Raw genomic sequence first — 5870 nt, forward strand, 5'->3', positions numbered from 1 at the left:
ACTCAACTGAGAGGTGGCCACGAGGCTCTGGCCTTAAGAGATGATGATGGAGCCAACTCCAGGCCTGGGTGACCTTTCTCTGCCCCACAGTTACTCAAACTGGCTGCCAGTCCAGTCCATCACCCAAGGGAAAAACAATGCAGTGGTCACTCTGGCGCCAACACATCGCTGGAATCCAAAGGGCAAATTAAGCTGCTTAATAAAAATGTGAAAACACAGGGCAGCCACTCACATGAAGTCCATGAAGAAATACAAGATCTGTCCTGTCTCAAGACTGACACCTGGAAGAAGGTTGACAGGCACACTGGGCTGGGTGTTTGGATCAAGAATTCCTCAGACCTCCCAACACAAACAAATAATAAATGTGTTTGAGGTGATGAATATGCTAATCTCCTTGATTTGATTATTATGCATTGTAGATATGTATCAAAATATCACAGTCTCTGAATAGGTACAATTATTATGTATTAACAGGGAAAAAAAGAAAAGAAAAAGGAGGAGGCTGGGTGTGGCGCCTCACGCCTGTAATTCCAGCACTTCTGGGAGGCTGAGGTGGGTAGATCGCTTAAGCTCAAGAGTTCGAGGCCAGCCTGGGCAACATAGGGAGATCCAATCTCTACAAAAAAAAAAAAAAAAAAAAAAGATTGAGAAACAGAAGGAGAAATGTCTGGTGTCCCAACTGATATTGAGCCAACTGCAAGACAAATAAGAGAGCCCCTCCTCCCCAATGCCAATCAGCCTGCAATCACAGAATGTGTGGGTGAGGCTAACTAGACCATCCTATTTCAGCCCAGTCGGCCCACATCAGGAAAACTGCCTAGCCAACCAGAGAACTGTGGGGGGAAAAAAAGGTTGTTATTTTAAGCCACTTTAAAAAAAAAAATCCTCTGAAAGTAAAGTACAGGGATGAAATGAGAAAAAGACAGAGTAATTGATCAGTCAGTTCCCAATGATCAGTAAAATTCCCCAGCCCCATGGGCTATGAAAGGAGGAAGGGCGCTTCCAGTATGTGCTATGCGTAAAGCTCAGAACCAGGTTCCCTGGGAGACCCAGAAATGAACCAGTGATTCCTGCCTTCAAAAAGCACACAGTTGGCCCAGAGTGGTGGCTCACGCCTGTAATCCCAGCACTTTCAGAGGCTGAGGCAGGAGGATCGCTTGAGCCCACGAGTTTGAGACCAGCCTGGGCAACATCGTGAGACCCCATCTCTACAGAAAAAAATAAAATAAAATAAATTAGCCAGGCAAGGTGGTGCATACCTGTGGTCCCAGTTATTTGGAAGGCTGAGGTGGGAGGATTGCTTGAGCCTGGCAGGTCAAGGCTGCAATGAGTGGTGACTGAATCACTATAATCCAGCCTGGGTAACAGAGCAAAACCCTTTCCCAACAAAGAGAAAAAAAAAAGGCCGGGCGCAGTGGCTCACACCTGCAATCCCAGCACTTTGGGAGGCCAAGGCGGGTGGATCACTTGAGGTCAGGAGTTCCAGACCAGTCTGGCCAATATGGCAAAACCCAGTCTCTACTGAAAACACAAAAATCAGCAGGGTGTGGTGGTGTACACCTGTTAACCCCAGCTACTGGGGGGCTGAGGCAGGAGAATCACTTGAACCTGGGAGGCAGAGGCTGCAGTGAGCAGCGATCACGCCACTGCACTCCAGCCTAGGCAACAGAACGAGACTCCATTTGAAAAACAAAAACAAAAACAAACCACACAATTTCTGCCACCACATGGATGAACCTTGATAACATTACATTCAGTGAAATAAGCCAATCACAAAAAGACAAATATTGCAGGACTGGACTTACATATCTATCATAGTTGAATTCAGAGACACAGAATGGAGAATGGTGGTGCCAGGGGTTGGGGCGGGGAAATGAGGAGTTATTATTTAATGGGTACAGAGTTTCAGTTGGGAAGATGAAATTCGAGATGGATGTTGGTGATGGTCATACAACAACGTGAATGTAGTCAACACCACAAAACTGTATGGATAAAAATGGTTAAAATGTTCCACTCCCTCACTTGACTGGCTTTACCAAAAAAAAACAATTTAAAAGGGTTAAGATAGGAACTTTTGTTATGGTTATTTTACCAAACTTTTAAAAATTACAAAAATGGTAAATTTTATGTATATTTTACCATTTAAAGAAAAGCACACAGTCTAGAATCACAGGGCAGATGTGGGTGACCCCAAGCCTTTGCTGCCATTTTTCCTTAGGGCAAACGGCTACTCTCTGCTCTCCAACTTCCGCTGACTGATCAAGTCCTCTTCAGTCCTGCCACTTCTGGAAGCTTCTTGGATCTCACTTCCCTTCAACACATACACGTGTGTGCGCATGTGTGTGTGTGTGTGTGTGTGTGTGTGTCTCTCTCTCTCTCTCTTCCAGTAACTTCTAAGTTCCCAGATGGCAAGAACCACACGCTCCTTCTGTGGGTTCTGCACAGTTTTACAGCAGGGCTCACGGCCATCTATCATTACCCCCACAGGCAGGCCCAGGGTGCAAAGACTGGAAGGACCCCCTGAACCTCCCCAGTGGTGCTTTGCAGGTAGCAGTGTGGAGTAGTGGGAAGAACACCGCAGGGCCCCCAGGTTCCAGATGGAACAGCTCTGCATTCACACAGAGACCCAGAATCCCAGCCCTGCCGCTTCCCAGTTGTGTCTTTACCTGTAAATGGGCAGCCCCACCCCAGGGGGACAGATGAGCCCATGAGGGGCCCTATAGGAAGCACTTTGTCACCGTGCCCACAGGTGGCTTCGGCCCCCTCCCGTGAGGGCCCCTCAACTTGGAAATGGGACGGTCCATTCATCCAAACAGACTGATTCTGAAGTTATTAGATCCGGGCCACCGCGGAGCATTAGGGCAACTTCCTCCCCCCACCCACCCCATGAGTGATTTTCCTCATTGTTCCTTTTCAGACCAGCAGGCTCCACAGCCCTCTAAAGAACATCAGTAAACAGTTAGGCAGAGACAGATGGCTGAGCCAGTGAGGATTCCTCTTTCCACGCCAGCCACACATGGATGCACGTCAGAGCAAACTGCTGGGCAAAGAGTGTCAAGGTGCCCAGGGCTAAAACAAGCAGGAGTTGTAAAACCTAACAGGATCCAAACTCGTAGACTGTACAACACCAAAAGTGAACCCAAATGTAAACTCTGGACTTTGGGTAATAATGAGGCATCAATGCAGGTAGGTTCATGGACTGTAACAAACGTGCCCCTCGGGTGGATGTTAACTGGGCAGGTTGTGGGGGTGTGGGCGTACGGAGTGTATGTGTACTTCCCTATCAATTTTGCTGTGAACCTAATAGTGCTCTAAAAAAATTGTCTTTTTTTTTTTTTTTTTTTTTTGAGACGGAGTCTCGCTCTCTCCCCCTGGCTGGAGTGCAGTGGCACGATCTCAGCTCACTGCAAGCTCCACCTCTCGGGTTCCTGCCATTCTCCTGCCTCAGCCTCCCAAGTAGCTGGGACTATAGGCACCCGCCACCGCGCCCGGCTAATTTTTTGTATTTTTAGTAGAGGCAGGGTTTCACCTGGTCTCGATCTCCTGACCTTGTGATCCGCCCACCTCGGCCTCCCAAAGTGCTGGGATTACAGGCGTGAGCCACCGCGCCTGGCCAAAAAATTATGTCTTAAAAAAGAAAAACTGTCTGAGGGAAAATAATCTCTTTTAAAAGATGTTTTAAGTGACCTTAGTCACTAAAAACGTCTAAGAGGCCTGCTGAGGTGGCTCATCCCTGCAACCCCAGCTACTCAGGAGGCTGAAGCTGGAGGAATGCTTGAGCCCAGGAGTTTGAGACCAGCCTGGGCAACACAGCAAGACCCTGTCTTTACAAAACAAAAAAAAATGATAATTAGCCCAGTAGAGTGGTTTGAGCCTGCAGTCCCAGCTACTGAAAAGGCTGAGGTGGAAGGATCACCTCAGTCTGAGAGTTTTGAGGTTGCAGTGAGCTATGATCATACTACTGCATTCCAGCCTGGATGGCAGAGCCAGACCCTATCTCTTAACAACAAACAAACAAACAAAAAACATTTACGGGGAAAAAAATAAAACCTAATGGGAAAGAGACTGTGGGACTTTCAGGACATTCAGAGAAGAATCCAGAAAGTGCTAAAAGTGGGCCCAAGTGGTAAAATTAACTCCTCAGCCATTTCCTGAGGACCTGCCCTGTGTGACTCAAGGCACTGGGCTTTCCATCCTTCTATAATCATTCCTATTTTCATTTACTGACTTGCATTCAGGGTCTAGTGATGTGGTGGGCAACATGGCCAAGTCTACAGGAGCTGTAGGAAAGGCTGGGCCCAAGGTTCTGGAAACCCACAATTCTTCACCAGCAAAGATTATCATTTCAATTTGAACATCTCCCTAAAAACCTCTCATTTTCTTTATTAATAATTCTCCTGCACCACAGCACTGAGAGCCAGTTCAAGTTGGCTCGCCTGACCAACAGCTGGCCAGACAAGGCTGGTGCCCAGTAACCACAAGGCAATCCTCCAGACCCGGAACGAGCTGAGGTGCCTGCAAAGCAGGCTTCTGAATAGTACAGCCTTCCACCCCCGCCCCCACATAGGGACTTAGGGAATGCAGCCGGGCCACACTGCAGGTCGGAGTCGAGGAGCCGGACTCCACAGGAAACCCCGGCTGCAAATGGAAGATCAGCAACTGAAGTACCTAACACAAACAGGACAGAGTGCCCATCACAAAAAAGGCTGCAGCTCTAAGAGCCAAAAATAGCCTCACTTGTTTCAAGAGGATTCCGACAAACCAAGCACATCCAACTCCTCCATCAGCAGAAAAAGAAAAATCAATGAAGCAGAAAACCAGATCAGCTTAACAGGGACCAGGACTCCAAGAGATTCCCGACAGCCTCACACACACCCCAGCTCACCCTTTCCTTACCCCAATGGCAAACAGTGCCTGGATCTCAAAACACAGTCCCATCACCCAAAACGCCTGATGGTATTTTCATCTAGCACAGAAGTAACGTGTACAATCCCATAGTTTTAATCTTAGCGCTAGAGTCTGACCACAGATTGGGAGCCCCGATGGGTGCTTATCCTTGGCAAGATGAAACAGCAGGAGCACACTGGAGGCTCAGCAAATGGGGCTGGGTTAGCACCATAGAGGAGCCTGGTGGTGAATGATGGGTGCAGCCTCCCATCAAAGCCAGGCAGATTAGAACGGGTGTGGCTCTGCTTCAGCCCCAGATAAAATCCCCATGTAGTTGATTTTCGGTGGCCCACTGATTCACAACTGTCTGTCGCCTCACTTCCTTCTAATTCCTATTCTCACCTGCTGTGACCTGCCCGTTCAGGGCTGCTGGCTAGCAAGCAAACCTGACACTTCTATGGCCTGGGAGCAGCTAGCATATCTCAGGTTTCACAAATGTTGTCATATAACCCCTCCAGAACAGGATCACTGGGGTGGCGGAGAGTGTCCAAGACATAAATCCGTCCCTGCTAACAGCATCCGATCCGGGCGCTACAGATGACTCCGGCTTTTATGCCATCCTCACTGCCCGGCGTGGAGAGAGTACAGGGCAAGGAGGTTACCACCTGAAGCATCTTCCTCCAACTCACAAGCTGTACTTCACAAACACATTGCTCTAGAATGAAAGGAACAAACCACCTCCCATTCCTCACAAGACCATCCTCAACCCAATCCCATTCCAAACACTAACAATCTGCGTTCAGGAAGGAGGAGGGAATGGAGTTTGTTCGGGTGCAGGATACGCGTGAACCACAAGTGCACCCGATAATCACTCAAAAGTTACCTATCCACTCCTCCCTCCCAACTTGTTTTGTATCCCCTACTCGTCTCTAGTTTTCCTCCCCGGTGCAGGTGTGCCCACGCACGTGGCGTGAGGAACTCAC

General features: G+C 48.5%; 1 protein-coding gene across 6 annotated transcripts in view; it reads right to left on the reverse strand.

Moving 5' to 3' along the window:
• The window catches only part of BCR (BCR activator of RhoGEF and GTPase), a 136985-nt gene that overhangs the window by 128884 nt on the left and 2231 nt on the right, over positions 1-5870 (reverse strand). The window lies entirely within an intron of this gene.

This window comes from Macaca mulatta, chromosome 10, assembly GCF_049350105.2.
Source record: "Macaca mulatta isolate MMU2019108-1 chromosome 10, T2T-MMU8v2.0, whole genome shotgun sequence".
In the NCBI taxonomy this organism is placed as follows: Eukaryota; Metazoa; Chordata; class Mammalia; order Primates; family Cercopithecidae; genus Macaca; species Macaca mulatta.